The 16,485-nt window shown below is 41.0% G+C and overlaps 1 protein-coding gene across 1 annotated transcript in view; it reads right to left on the reverse strand.

The window, feature by feature from the left end:
* The window catches only part of UBE3A (ubiquitin protein ligase E3A), a 55,798-nt gene extending 39,319 nt beyond the window's left edge, over positions 1 to 16,479 (reverse strand). The window contains exons 1-3 of the mRNA XM_057368085.1: positions 16,402 to 16,479; positions 12,547 to 12,751; positions 1,893 to 1,960 (exon numbers count right to left, since the gene is read on the reverse strand). The gene's annotated coding sequence lies outside the window, so the exon portion shown is untranslated. The remainder of the gene's footprint in view (positions 1 to 1,892; positions 1,961 to 12,546; positions 12,752 to 16,401) is intronic.
* Between the last annotated feature and the right edge of the window lie 6 nt (positions 16,480 to 16,485).

Below are 16,485 nucleotides of genomic sequence, written 5' to 3' on the forward strand. Positions count from 1 at the left end.
AAGCCCCTCCTACACCAGCAGGTGAAATCCAGTCATCTATTTAAATGTCTTTTAGTAACTCTCCTCTGACTGGCTACTTGTCATGTTAAGTCATTTTTACAGCTTTACTTCAGCTTTACAATTTAAACTTTTATTCCATCTATCCTTTTGCTTATGGTCTATTTAAATTTCTTTTGCTGCCCATCTTCCATGCTGCCTTCCATGTAAAGCATCTTTCTATTCACCAAGTTATTTAGCACATTTTTAAAAATATAATTTATATTAAAACAAAGCAACTGTGGAATTCTGTAGCATGACATTCAGCTTTTCTGATGTTCCRTTAGTATTTATTACTCACAATTTGTGGGGGATTAGAGGGGAATGCTTCATCAATTTATGCAGCACATACCACTACAAAGACTCTATGCATACATACAGTGGCAAGCAGTTAAACATCCAAAAAAAAAAAAAAAAACCAGCCAGCAGGAATAATGGCAGTAAAGAAATAATGGCTTAGGTTTGAAGAAGAGCCGTCATACATGGAACTGGTATTGACACTGGAGAGCAAGAAGCAGGTGGGTGGTCCCAGTGGTGCTGTGGGTGCAAAAATGAATATACACTACCTGCCAGATGCCTGCTAGAGTAAAGGACCAATCTATACAATTCCCTCAGGAGCATCTGGATTGTGATAATAAAACATTCTGAGAGACTAAAAATTTTAATTACTAAAAATTTCTGGAYTGAATTTTGGATTAAAAATTTCTAATTAGTACACACAACAGCTAAAGTTTCAGTTTAGAATTAACAGTTTTATTAACAACTGTCTATAGCTTCCCACAAAACAGAACTTAAAAAGACACCCAACAACTCTTCTGCAAATAGGAGATTTCAAAAGTATATTTCCACATATTTTAAGTACATTTCTAAGTTAATTATCCTGAAAAGAAAAATCCRGAAATAAACCCATGGCACAGAACACTTGTATCATCTGCTACTGAGCTCTTCCCCACATTTTAAGTGTTTCAAAGAGAAGGAAGATGCATAGTTCAGAAGTTGTTATTGATAAAACATACATACAATCTTGTATATGCATGAACAGACTTGTTTAATATGGCAGAAAAATTAATAATAGTTTCTCTGAATGCAATGATGTTAAAAGTTTAAAAAATTCTCTATGTACCAAGTTGCAGAACTACAGAACCTTAAGAGACTACAAAGTGGTGCAGTAACACCAGGTATTACCACAGAACTACACCAGAACAAAGTTAGGAAATGGAAATTAAAATAACTACAAGTTCAAGTTCCAATCCTGCTGCAATACATGTACATATTTTTAAGCTGGCTAGACATTTAAGAGCCTAGAAAAAAAGASATACTGTGTACCATGGTTTTATGTTAACACTGCTAATAAAGGTTATATTTCTGTATTTCCCAGCATTCCTGTTTGTAAATTTGACTTACACTGATGATTGTGTAAGTTTTCTGGTAGTTCTAAACTTATTTTTCAAGTCATACTCTCATTATAAATATGGTCCACAGCAAATTAAAAAAACACATACAGCTTTCAGAAACACATCAATGCTTATCCAATCCATGGAGAAAGAAATGGATGGTAGCAGCATGATGATGAGCTTGTTAAATCCAAAGGGAATTCATCAATATTATATCATCAGTATTTATTTTCCCCAAGAAAAATAAGTCAGTTTTCTAGAGGTTTATGACCAAGTATACATATCATAGTAAAAACAGAAAGGAAAAATTGAATGTGTTTCTTTCTCAATAAATTTTCCACCTTTTTTCTCAGAGAAGTGAAGTATAATTATTTGCTATTWTTACAATTATTAGCATACAATACATTTATTRTTATTACAATTATTAGCATACAAACAATGTAAGTGAAAACATAAACRTACCATATTTTTCCAGAGCTGCAGAATCTTGCCCTTTCAAATTCTAAAATGGACTTCTACAGTTCTTGTACCTACAATGCAAAACATTACAATTCAGTTCTTGCACTATGCTCCATACCGATCTGAAGTCAATATAACTTTAAGACAAGACATTCAAAACTGACTATTTGCTTAGTCACAAGTCTGCAACTAAAGGAAACATAAGATCGGAGAATATGTCAAGTCAGAAGGGACCTACAAGGATCATCATACCCAACTCCCTGCTCCTCACAGGAGTACCTRAAACTAAACCGTATTAGCTTCCCAAACTAAATCACGCTTCTTATTAAAAAAACACAACAGAAAATACTTATATAAGATGAACTACAAAAGCAGAAAGTTCATATACACAATGTTTCCTATTCTTTCCCCTGTAGTGATGCAAGAGTTTTACAGTTCATTACAAATACCAATTTCCTTTCTCTTTCCTGCCCCTTTTCTTTTTTTCTTTTCCCTTTTCTTTTTTCTTTCCTTTTCTTCTTGGCACTTATAATAATTAAAAAAAAACACTCAAAAGAAGTCACAGGCAGAACCAAATCTTTGTTCTGGGTGCATAAACCGCTGGAGTTCAGCAAGCTTTTCTACAAATTCTTCATTTTCAGTAAAGTCATAACAATAGACTAAAACATACTTGAAATATTTTCAACAAACACCTAAAAGCACAACCAGTTTCAAGGAAAAAAGTGACAGAAACATAGACATAAAACTAAAGAAGGACAGGGGTTATGGATTTCCCATCACTGGAGGTGTTCAAGACCAAGCTGGATGGAGCTCTCAGTAACCTGGTCTAGTAGAAGTTGTCCCTGCCCACAGACAGGGGTTGTAATTAGATTTTTCTTTAAGGTTCTCTACCAATCCAAACTAATCCCTGATTCTATGAAGTCTACGAATTAATTTCAAAAAAAAATAATAATTTGACATAGGATATCACATTTTCAGTACTATGAAATTTAATACATAATTTCTTGGTTTAAAAACTCTATTAAGAACAAACAAYGCAAACTCAGCTGATTTAGGCTGATCTCCAATATAGATCAGAGTCCTCACACRGGAAACCCTGATCTGGTTACCTTAATAGTACAAGACGGTTTATCTTAAAAGATGTCAAACTAGCAAGAACTCATCAAGTGGTAAGAGCCCAGTTCTTTATCAGGGACCTGAAATGGGATGATCCTGGACCAGTCTCACCACTAAAGCTCTAAGCCCTAACAATGTGCAATTTTTTGTGTAAAAATTTGTTTTATACAGGACCCTACATGTTCCACGAAAAGGACTGCTATTTCAACAAACAATTCTAATAATTATGTAGCTTTCTGTACAGCTAGGACTAATGTGCTAATGATATGCAACTGTGTCAATAAAACTTTACTACCATTCAGGAAAAAATAAAAGAAAAATTTATCTGAACAACATGAGACAGCAACTGATGATTTTCCTGTTTGGAGGTAGCACTTCCACTTCATATCAACAGCAGAAATCTAAAATACCTTATATTCTACTAWCGAATAATTCTTCATTTACAGTGAYGCCATTAGACAAACTCAATTAAAAGTGTTCTGASAAATGCAACCCATATTTTCACATCTTGTGTCACAGGACTTCCAGATTAAACTTCAATGTATACATTTGTTCCTGTACATAGAGCAGCGACATCTGCAGTAGATTCTCTCATTCTCCTCAAAGATACAAAATTTTCAACGTGCAGAGGGTAGGAAGAGAGCACCAAGTACAGCATGAAAAAGTAYTGCAAATACATCTACCAGAGAGTTTATGATTATTGTCCAGCAACAGAGACAAGAAAACAGTGGTTCACAACAAAACTGATGCTATGGAGTAGTGTAGGACAACTGATAGACGAAAACAGATCACAATAGAGAAGTAGACAGGGGATCTGCATAAGAGACAGCAACAGAAAAGCAAATCCACCAACACAAAACTGAAGTTCCTGGACTTACAGTTCTTCTCCTTCAATCTCTCCCCATCAGATACGATACCACTAAGGCAGAACAGAGTTCAGCAGACTACTAAATGTAGACAGAGCTCAGCAGACTACTAAATGTAGACTAAAGTCTACATTTCCTCAAATGCTTCATGACCAACACAAAATAAGCCTCTGCAATGCTTGTCTAAAAGGAATGAAAATGACTTCATGAAGTCAGATGTACTTTAATATTCACCTTTAGTATACTTAGCACTAAGCCACATCTGCCTGAAAAAAATGCAAATGGCAAATGTGACCAAAAGTGACCAACATTATTGCTTCCACTCAGCATTCAAAAATCTTGATCTATCATGTGGCCAGAGCCAAAAAAGCTGCTTGTTCACAACTGTCACACATTTTCARTAAGAAAAGGAGACTTCAAGGCACACTGAATTACATTAACACAGATAGTAAAGCTCTGAATTGATCACACTGATTTACAAAATACTTCAGAAATTAATTACAAAGTACAAAAAATACTCTGTAACTCTCGTCTCTCACTTGATAAAAGATATAATTAAATCATCTCTATGAGGTTCATAAATTATGTCTTCCGCTCATGTTTTTGGGTTGTTGTGTTTGTCTGGTTTTATCCAATAACTGTAACACAAYAGGAATAGGAGGAAAAGTTTGGAGACTACTACCATAAAGAAATAATACMCAGTATTATAAATTTTCTAACACTATTTCAAATATTTAAGTTCAATTAARAATATTTTTCTTCCACAACTGACATGCTTAACATTAAACAAAAATCATGTTAGCCAAATAAAAAACAACCATTCATAAACATCTTTCTTTTGCTAAGATATTCAGGTTATAGGAATCATAAACAGAGTAATTTTCACAACCTTACTATGTAAAGGGCTCAACCTTTGCAACCAAGAAATACCAGGGTTTCACAGAAGCCATACACTCTCTTGGGACCTCCCTTGTCCTTGAAATCTGATRGGATTTGCAGGTTGTGTGGACTCTTATGTATGTATTTCTATTGGCTACTATAACAAGTTTTGCTACACCAGCTGAAACACAACTAGGTACTGCTACTCAGCTAGCACAGCATACAACAATAGACCTTGGATTTTCTAAAAATAAGTCTGGGTGTATACACATAGTAAAACACAATATTCATCACCAAGACTTTGGACATGAGATTTCACTATGAGAAAACAAGCAATCATTATCTGAATATGGCTATAAAAATAAGAGAGATGAAAAATTGTGTTGGAAACARAAATTCTGGGGTAGTGACAGGCCTCTTCAGTATTATCTGCCTTTGCAGAAGTTTTTGATTCCTTTTAAGAAAATGGAATCAAAACACTACATTGTAAAATAAAAATGTGTTAAGCATTAAGTCAGCTCAAACACACAACTAACCATAATGCAAAAGGAAAACTCATCTAAAGCTACGATAGACTTTCCTGAAGTATTTTGACCTACGACCCATTTTAAAAGTTCAGCTCCTTTAAGAGCCACTCCACTACTCGCTAACAGYCCAAGCCTGCTGAACTGCAGCTGCTCCAACATGGATCCCATGGAGCATACCAGAGCAGGAGCACACAAGTAGTGCCAGAGCCTGGCTGCCTGGACAAGCCTGGCATCTCTCAGTGCCATGCAAGCTTGGCAATATGATACAGATCACTCTTGTGCCTCCCCTGCACACAACCCCTAAAGGTAAGGGAGAGGGTATTTGTCATTCTGATCTAATGCCATTGATATCTTTGGTGTAATGATTATCAAGGAAGTATTAAAAAGTCCGAAAAGCAGTCTTCCAAAGGAAGCAAAAAGCATGATTTTCTCAATGAAGGAGAGATGAACTACCTTCACACCWAGAACTCTAGCTCAGTCAGAAGCCCTGTCACAGTCCTTGCACCAGRATGAAAAGCAAGCTATGTGGACTAATCATTGCCAGACCATTATGTAACAACTACCAAATCCAGAGGTTCTATAATTTTCTGCTTTTGATACTACTGGATCCTACTGATGCACAGCCCACCAAGATCAAATTTCCCAAGATCAAATATCCTGTGGGTTTCAAACCACTCTGTAGTTTTTGATACTTAAATTTTATCTTTAGTTATTYAGGTCACAGTTTTGACATTTTGTCACACAAGCACTGAACATGGAGGCACAGGGAGGATAGGGAGATTTGAGACAGCCAGCATGGCTTCACCAAGGGCAAGTCCTTCTGGACGAACCTAGTGGCCTCCTATGACAAAGTGACTGCATCAGTGGACAAGGGAACAGCTACTGACGTCATCTATCTGGACTTCTTTAAGGCCTTTGACATGGTCCTCCACAACACCCTACACCAGAGAGATAAGGGATGGACTCTTTGGTGGATGAGGAATTGGTTGAATGGTTGCATGCAGAGGATAGTGGCCCATGACTGAATGTTCAGAACATCAATGACAAGAGGTGTCCCTCAGGGATCTATACTGAGACTAATAAGTTTAATATCTTCATCAATGACAGACAGTGGGACTAAATGCACCATCAGGAAACCTGCCGTGAGGAGCCAATTTAGTTTTGATTTYTCTCAACACTGGCTGTCAGAGGCCTGTGGGGGGAGGGTTGCTCATGTGCCGTTTGCAGCAGTCACCTAGAAGATGATGAAGGAAAGCCTTCTCTCTGGRGAGATACCKCACATGGGACAGGCAGTCAGCACCAGACWCTGTACYTTCCAGACACACTTCTCCAATCAGATGGCAAAAGGTCTCCACCAATGGACTGCAGAAGAAGACACTCACTGTGTGTCTGACCACCTATCGTCATGGGAGCTGGGTCTGTGAAACTGCACCTCTCCAAGAGCAGYGCAGGCTTGGTAGCCTGCAGCTGGACTTTTCTAGCCCTCTCTAGTAGGGCTTTTATTTTGCTTTTTCATTCCCAATAAATGGTTCTCAGACACAAGGTTTGTCTCATTTGGCTTAATTTCATTCCTGATCATTTAATTCTAGAACTCTTCGCAGCTCACTGCAGAACACCACATTTTAAATTAGTGCAGTGGTGGGAAGGTCTTGAATGACGACTTTGGATGTTTCTGAACGTTTCAGAGTGTTTTTTGAGGAGAGATTTACTTGGGCATTACTGAAAAAAAAAAAAAAAGGGTATCCCTGAAACTTGATACCCACAACAGACCTCAGGTGTACCACTGAAAAAGTGTTTTCTTTCTTGGGCAATTTGGAAGTTGTTACAGTGTSGCCCTTTCTGAGAAACATTTTGCCCCCTCGCCTGCAAGTGCTGTGTAGATATAAGGTGCCTCCTTTCGGAAAGTGTTTTTCCTTGGGGCAGTTYAAGCCTTTTATCGATATGGCCCTTTATAAAGCCATTTGCCCTTTTTTTTCTGCAATTCTGTATGTGCAGTTGCCTCTGTAATTTAAAGTGTGTGTCCTCTCAGGGACAGAACTGTTTTTGGGAATTTGTACAGTGTGACCCTKCCTAGGAAGTATAATGCCCCATTTCCACAACTACCTGAAGATTTGTTCTCCCGTGGAGTACTTTTTCGGGGCATCTTGGGAAGCTGTTTCACACCTTCTTTTGCAGTGTGTGCTTTTAAGTAAACCTTTAGTGTGCTTTTGGGGGGGTGCTTAGTTTGGGCACTTAGAGATCATAAGGTGTGACTCTCCCTGAAAGTTGTCTGCCTGAGAAAACATCAAGTGTCAGTACTGTAAGGGAACTGCGGGACATMCCGTTAGGGGACAGAGATCCATCTTGTCTCAAGGACCGGGAGAACAGGGTGGAGACCCATCTTTCACCTTGACTTCCTGGAAGGTGTCAGAGCTAGACCCTCTGTGCTGGGACTAGAGTGGGCTATGGACCACTGGCATAGTGGGCAAGGTGCCATAGACCAGGTCTCAGCTTTGTGGGCAAAAGCAAAGCCCAAGCCTGGGAAGGGGAAAGCAGCCATGTGTGCGGTGTTGGGGGCAGCTCTGACTGCCGCTACATCGGAGAGGACTGCACATCACTGCCAAGAGATGGCAGCAATAGAGTCTTTCCAAAGGCTGGTGCAGAACCCGCAAGYCCATACTGTGGACCTGCAGAGAAAGCTAGACGAGGAAAAAGTGCAGAATGACAGCTCATGGAAGGTTTTAGGGGACATGTTAGCAAGGGACCCCACTGGTCCAGGTGCTGCAGGTTCCATCGTACCCTCGGTCTGGGTGCTGCTGGTCCAGGTGCAGCTGCAGCATTCCCAGAAGTCGTCATGGCTAGAGCCATCACTCCATCAGAACCCAGAGGAGAGCCTATGACAGCTCTCCTGTCAAGAGACAAGGTGATGCCATAGTCTGCATTCACCTGCTAATAAAAACTGAATACTCATATGAAAATGACCAGGAACAGGTCCCCCTTTCAACACTAAAATGGTGCCCTTTACAGCTATGGAACTGGATAAACTGAAAAAAGGAATTCGGCTGCCACCCCAGTGAATCCGAAACTGATCACGTTTTTCGTGTTTCCTTAAGCAGAGGAGACCAAATAACGCTCAGTGAAAAGGAGTTAGAAGGTTATTAGGGTCCCGGTGTGTTCCTCACTACTGGAGATCTCCRGGTGCCATAGTCTTTCACCCAGAGGGCTGGATATTGGGCTGGTGGTCTAGATCCTTTGGAGAGAGGTGATTCCCTTACCAYAGAAGGAACCACAGACCAGCTGGTGGAGAGCATTCATAAAGCTGCTTGCCTACAAATGATGAACAATCGTAAACTAGTCCCTTTCCAGGAATCGCCCATGATGCTCCACAGTAGATGCCAAGAGAATGACTTCTCTAATTTGTGGGCTTCCTGACCCTTTAAAACTAACTGATATTCAGTTGCAGGGAAACTTACTTTGGCTTCCTTTTAGAGTCATTGCTGCTCTGAAAAATACCACTTCCTCCCGTGCAGGGGATACCCTGGCTTGGGAAGGCAAGGTGTGGACCTGGRGAGACATTGCCTGGGAGTTTATCAGTTTTGGGAAAAAATATACGATCCTGTGAAAACAGCAGTAAGCCAAACAGAGACTCATGTAGTGAGACATACCTGGCATAGCCCCAGACTGTCATMCAGGATTCCTCCCTGCTCCAATCTAGGTGGAAGAGAGCACCCACTCACAACACAGGCTATATGGGTGCAGGGTTGCCRGAAGGGAATCCTGAAATGGGTGGTAGACGGTTTCCCACAGACAAATTAGAAAAGGTGGTGACTGTCTGGCCAGACAACATGCCCAAAAGRCCAAACATGGGGAAAGTGTAATGAGAGGCCTAGCACATCCCGTTTAATAGAACCAGGTGGGGAAGTATGCTAATGAAGCTAAAGCAGGTAAACTAAAAGCCCTGTTTCCTTTTGCTGGGGGAGAGAATGAAAGCTGGTTTAAGAAAAGTAAAAAATCTCAGGGTGGATTGGGGAACTGTATTATTTAAAGTATGGTATGAAACCACTTAAGTGGTGTAATGTGTTTGTTGAGGTATACTGTTGGTTTGGAAGAAGAAGTTTGATTTGTATTCACATGGTGATTTGATCCTGCATAATTTTACTGATTTGAGAAATTTAATAAAATAAAAAGATGGCAAAGACCTAAAACAGTAAAAACAGTAAGAACAAAAAATGTGAACTTCATCTAAAACATTTTGCTGCTCACTAATTCATGCAAAGAGATAATATTTCACTATTTAACACCAGGAGTTTAACATCACCTCGAGTACCTGCATTGTCAGTGTTTGTGCTTTTTATTTCTGACACARGAAAAGTATATCTTTTTGCCACTGTAAATTAAGGTCCCAGACAATTGTTTGTTGGTGAAACTGAAAAATAATAACTGGAAGAAAAAAATGTAATGCCATGGGGAAATAACAGTGCACCCCTTTTCCTTGGTACTTGCCACTCATGAAATTGTTGCCTGTGTAATTTCTATACCACTTTGTAAGTTTGATCAAATGAAAAACATCGGAATTGCTCTCTCCAAAAATCTGGAAGTAAAAGAAAGAATACAGYGTTGGGTATGAAGGTGTTGAGTAACAGTTGTTGTTGTTTCTATTGTTATGTTCGGAAGACAGAACAGCACRCTGRACTGAAGTGTGAAGCCAAAATTCCTTCCTTTTAACTTAATACACAAGTCCAGCAGGCATACAAAATACACAAGTCTAGCAAGCATACAAAATTACTGTTGAATTAATCTTCTCTGGATACTTCAAYGAAACAGTGACCAACCCAAGGTTGCTAAAAGGAGGTGTAACGTGTACCTGTGAATTGTGTAGTTCTGTTGCTGTATGTTAGAAATCTAAGTTGTTTATACACTTGCTTTATTCTCACTCTCTCCCACTTTTCCCCTCTGTATCATTACCACCAGACTACCAGTGTTGAGTCACGGGGTGGTGTGAGGAGCCAATTTAGTTTTGATTTCTCTCAACACTGGCTGTCAGAGGCATGTGGGGGGAGGGTTGCAYATGTGCCACTTGCAGCAGTCAACTAGATGATGGAGGAAAGCCTTATCTCTGGGGAGACAACTCACATGGGACAGGCAGTCAGCACCAGACACTGTACTTTCCAGACACACTTCTCCAATCAGATGGCCAAAGGTCTCCACCAAYGGACTGCAGAAGAAGGCTGGACTGGAYCAATGGTCTCCTGGTCAGAAGATGGACTTTGGGAGGGACCAGGGAGTATAAAAACTAACCGTGTCACCAGCTCTGGGCTTGCTTGCTGCTTCGCTCGCTGATTCATTTGCTCCTTACCCTGCTTCTAGACGGCTTTTTGCCCTAGCTCCAGCCCGCCTTTTGACCCTTCTGCCTCGCTGGCTCTCACTCACCACCATGGATCCACCTTCCCTCTCACTGGGTGATTGSTGGGACGCTGGCTGACCTCCACGCTTTGTGTGCAGCCTGTGTCCCACCCTATTCCTTCGCCTGTCCCAGCTGTTGCSTGTCCTGCCTCCCTGTGTCCCTGGCCGATGCCTGCCTGAGCCCCCTGTGCCCAACCCTGCCTCTGACCTAGCCTGCCATTGCAATCCTTGCTGTGACTCTGTCCRGGTTTCCAGGCCTCCCACTCGGCGCCCACTCACCCTGAGTCCAGCCATCCATCACCTTGGGAGCTGTGTCTGTTAAGCTGCACCTCTCCAAGGGCTGTGCAGGCTCGTTAGCAGGCAGCTAGCACACCCCTGCTGCATGGGTGGGGACAGCACACCCCGCTCCTGCTGGGGGTAACGCCCCCTCTTCCTCTCTGTCTCCCCTCTCTCTCCCTCCCCCACGCCATTCCTCCTCCATTTTCCTTCCTTCTTTTCTGTCTTTTCCAGCCCTCTCTAGTAGGGTAACTCCWTTTTCTTTTGCTYTTTTGCTCCCAATAAATGGTTCTGAGATACAAGGCTTGTCTTGTTTGGCTTMATTTTGTTTCTGACCATCTAATTCTAAACTCCTTGCAGTTCACCGCAGTGGAATGTGACACCTGCAAATGATACCAAGTTGTGTGGTGTGGCTGATATGCCTGAGGAATGGAATGCCAGCCAGAGGGACCTGGACAAGATTGAGAAGTGGGCCCATGGGAACCTCATCCAACAAGGCAAGTGCAGGGTCTTGAACCTTGTTCGGGACAACTCCTGGTTATCAATACAGGGGGGATGAGGGAATTGGCAGCAGAAAGTAATTACAGAAGGACTTGGGGATCCTGGTCACTGGAAGGCTGGCCTTGTCCCAGCAATGTGCGCTCGCAGACCAGAACRTATCCTCAGCTGCATCAAGAGCAGCATGACCAAGGGACACCAACCTGCCTTTCTACTCCACTGAGACCCCCATTTGCATCCAGCACATGACAGGCATAGKCTGGCTGGAGCAAGTCCAGAGGAAGKCCACAAAAATGCTCAGAGGGCTGAAGCAGCTCTCTTTTGGAGAAAGGCTGAAAGAGTAGGCATTGTTCAGCTTGGGGAAGAGAAGGATCTGGAGAGACCTGAGAGCTGCTGTTCAATACTGAAGTAGAGCTTCTAAGAAAGACAAGGACTAACTTTTAACAAGGGYCTGCTATGACAGGACAAGAGRTAATGGCTTTTAACTAAAATACAGTAGTCTAAAACCAGATGTAAGGGAAAAATTTTTTGCAACGAGGGTGGGTAAAACACTGGAASTGATTGCCCAGGGGTAGGAGATGCCCCATCCCTGGAAACATAAACAGTCAAGCTGGACAGGGCTCTGAGCAACCTGATCCATTTGAAAATGTCCCTGCTCATCGCAAGGCAATTTGGACTAGATGGCATTTAAAGGTCCCTTCCAACCCAAACTATTCCACGTCGATGGAAAAGAAAAGTAATCCACTCCATATCAAGCAGTCAAGTGACACATCAGTTGAAGTTGTCCTATATCCACCAGCACTGTAATCCACCTCTGGGTGACAGTCCTGCTTTTGTCATACAATAGAGTAAGATAAGCATGATTCTCAAAAGTAAATTATGTTAGCACATAGAGCATGTTTTTAAAATTATTTGAATAGATGCAAACACCAACACTTTTTGATGAAAAGTACTGGGACACATACTGTGAATGCCCTTTTCAAGCCACTGGATTAAAAAAAAAAAAAGAATTCAAAACTCTGCATTACTAACTAGAAGTTTCTCTTAAAACACACATACTTCCGTTTTAAGAAAATGCAAGTAGCTTGAAAAGAAGCAGATCACCCCTCTTACCTAAGACAGTGAAGTGAGGGTCCAGAAGGAAGCCACCCATTTAGCTCCACTCAGCTGAACTGCAGCTTCTCCTAATTCTTCACCACTCTGTAAAACATGGGTAAAGAACCATGCAGGACGGTAACGGAAAGAGTATCGGTAAAGACTGACTTCCACCCCCTTCCTCCATTCAGCAGTTTGCATAATACAGGGAAGCAGGCTCAACCTATTAAAGTAAGTAAGAAGTAGTTAATGCTTCCTTTAAGGATTCATTCATAAGAGTATTTGTTAGACAGAACAYCATGACATTTAATTTATAGTGTAATTTTGCACTCAGTAAGTTATTTTGTCAATAAGTTCTGTCACTCCAAACCACAGGAAGGTGCACTTATTCAAAAATAGCAATTTAAAGTGCTATTTAGGCACATGCTACATTGCTAAACCTGAATCCTGGATCTCTATGTTATTTGATTTTTTTTTTTCATATTTCTYCTATGAGGTTATTCTCCTGAAGAAATGTGTCACCAGCTGGTGTAGTTACTGAAGTGTTGCTTCATTGCAAAATGTTACCTTTAGACTAGAGTATTTGCTGACTTTCTGCTAACCAACAAGATATGTTACACACATTACTATTTCTAYGAACCAGCTTCTTTCCAAACTTTTATTCATGGGCAACACAGCCTTATGAGGCCATCAAGCACTGTCTGTAAATACAAGAAATTAATACACTAAAAGTTAAGGTCAAAGAATTTAAGGTGACAATTTCACAAAATTCAAAATTCAGATTTGCTCACTGCTGTTGTCTCTGGGAACCAGTATCAAGCACAGCTCATAGAACTTCTGGGAGAGGGGCAAGGAGTATATTTAAAAGAAAAAGCAGCAAACAATATACTCCAATTTTTTCGTTACAGACCCTAACAGCAAATCTCTCCTTCTATGTACAAATCAGAATTTGAAACCTTTTAACACTGTTTCCCAATAAAACTCATAGCTACCTTAAATACACTGGATACTTCAGAAAAATTGTAAAACACACCTCCTTTGTTTAAAAATCAATATCAATTCATTAATTAGAGTGAAGACTTGGCCCACAGTAYCAGAAAGGAAGACTGATGCTGGAAATGAGATCTATGCCTACATACTTTATGAATTCTGTCCCCTTTCCCTCAATTGTATGTTCTATTTTTAAGAATTAGTAGCTTTCATCTTCAGGTGTATGAATATACTGGTGTGGGGAGGGAGAAAGACATTTCCTGCATTTAAAAAAAGATGAATTCTCTCTGGACATTCACCAAATAAATTGAAACTAAAAGTAATAGAGGGGGAAAAAAATCTTTCCTACATAGCAATAATTAAGATTATGCACATTTACAAAAACATAAACACTAAATTAATTCCATGATAAGTGATATATCATTTACTACACTAATTATTGTTTATAATGTTATATGCTTAAACATGTTCCCAATTAAACATGTTTATGACTTAAAACTCAACTCAAAGATACTTCCACCCCCATTATTTATCTAGTTAAGCAGAACCTGTGAATTCAGAGAACTAGTGAAGAATATGTCAACAAAGGACATAATCATAATTAAACAAGCATGATTTTATACTGTGGYACATATGGCATTTCATACTTTCAAAAGAGAAGTTAAATGGTATGAAAAAGAACCAGTTTTATTTTCTCAGTTGATTAAAACAACTAGGGACAAAATGAGGGTGCTCTAACAGGGACTCTTAACAGGCTAACATCCCTAGAAGTATTCCACATATACACAGAGTTTTAAATTCCATTCACAGAAGAATGATTGTTTCTATGTTTCTAAACAGCAGCAGCAATTACAAAGAAGGAAAAGACCAAACGTCTTCTTTGTTATTAAAAAACAGATCAAACCCACACAACTTTAGAATTCTGAAGGACTCAGACTGAGAAATCTAGGCTTTGAAACACACTGCTATGAAAAAGTTTCTGCTTTTCCAAGCCTGACTTTTTTTACAAAGTCATAGAACCATACCCTGAAACAAACCCAAATAAATCAACCATTCATTCTTCCATTTAGCTTGGTGCTTTTTTTCTAAATTCTTGGGAGATGCTCAGGACACTCCAGGGAGGAGAAATAGCAAGAACCTCTGCTAAACAAAATTAATTTCTTAATTCCAGCAGGAAAGATGCTACATTAAATAGCAAACATTTAGAGTGGAATGGAAGACATTTGTAAAAGAGAGATAAAGCACCCACAATATTGTAMAGAAATAATTTCAATTAAAAGTATCAGCCCTGTAAATGTAAGTAGTGGAGTAGGTTTTCTTTGACTGTTTCTCTGTCCTAAGTTGACAGAATATTACTGTTAGGAAGACAAATCATAAGCACTATAAACTGCATCTGTTTTAAAAGAYGAACACATGTGATAGTTTTCTCTGCATAGCCATATCAATTTAGCAACACACATTTCCTATTTTCAATTCAGCATACTCAAACTGAGTTTTGCAATATTTTCAAATTTCTAAAAAGTACCTTCAACWGTTCCCACAATGAAAGGGCACAGAGTATTCAGAGCCAATATCTAAACCAAGCAGTTTATGAGAACTKTGAAGCCCATTTCCAAGGAGTTTCCATTCTTATTAAGTAGCACACCTCTCACTACCTCCATTATTCCCCTCTCCCTCCCACCATAAGGGTCTAACAACACAGCACAACTTAGAGCATGGCTTCTCCCTTTGCAGGGAATCTCTCTCTAACTGGATGCTATTTGCATGAATTAGGAACTTAATCTTATCTTTTAGACCTCTCTCTTTCAAACCAGTCAGCCATTTAAAAAAAAAAAAAAAGATAAACTGACAATACAATCACGCAAGTCTTACTTTGTCAAAAAATCAAAGCTAAAATAGGGTATAATTTTCCACTGAAAAACTTTCTGATAGACATGCAAGAAGCATAGTAAAACCACTCTGAGAAGCTGATTTCTCACAGGGTTTCAGGTCTGCAGACTCCTACTGAGGCAGGTGAGTTTACRTACAGACAGAGCGACCACTCCTGAAGTGATGTATGACACACGCTTAGTCCCCGAATTAAACCATCTGACACATTGCACAGAAGGAAACATAAACAAGCATTTCCATTAACTGGAGGGAAAAAAAGAAAAGAAGTAACTACAAGTCTATAAATTACAGGTTCTTGTAACTTAAAGAATAATTGTAGAACATGTTTTGTTTCTYGAGCAATAGTAACTTCTGAATGACCAGCACACATCATCTTAAGACATCTGAGTTACAAATTAGCAGTGAACTGTAACATCCCTTAAAAGAAATAGTGCAAGTCTGCTTAAAAACTGAAGCCCAGAAAGTCCTGCAGTCAGGAGCGACAGATCACATGCATCAGCAAGGCAGCCTGCTCACAAGTTCAGATCCAACTCTTCAGACTGGACAGAAGGTAACAGGAGCAAGTGAACAGACTCACTTTGTCAAAYAGGCCTTGGTCACTAGTTAGGGACCCTCGCAGTACTTTCCCATTCCGGCAGCCGACCCCGCCGACGGCACCGAGCCGCCCCATCCCCAGAGCAGCCCCTAAGAGCGGTCACCGAACCGGGAAACCGAGGCAGGGTAGGCTGGGTTCACCCAAGGTCGCCCAGAGAGCTCGGTCTCCCCGCGGGGAACAGGAGAAGCCCGGAGTCGCCCGCCCGCCCGGCCTTGGCGGGGCGAGCCGAACCCATGTGTCTCACGCCGAGAAAGGAGAGGACCCCCGGGGCCGCCGCCTCCCGCCCGCCTTCCCCTCCCCGGCGCGGGGGAGCTGGCAGGGCCGCCTCCCTCCCCTTCAGGGCCAGCGTGAACCGGGCGCCATCCCCGCTCCCGGCGCTGCGCAGCGCCCACACCGACCTGGGCACCTCGGCTGCTGCTCCCGGGCGCTCCCGCCGCCGCGGCCGCCCGGGCTCATGCGGGGGCCGCGCCGCGCTCGGGGCC

The sequence above is a fragment of the Malurus melanocephalus genome, unplaced genomic scaffold (assembly GCF_030028575.1).
Source record: "Malurus melanocephalus ecotype Western Australia unplaced genomic scaffold, MMel_1.1 scaffold_88, whole genome shotgun sequence".
Taxonomy (NCBI): Eukaryota; Metazoa; Chordata; class Aves; order Passeriformes; family Maluridae; genus Malurus; species Malurus melanocephalus.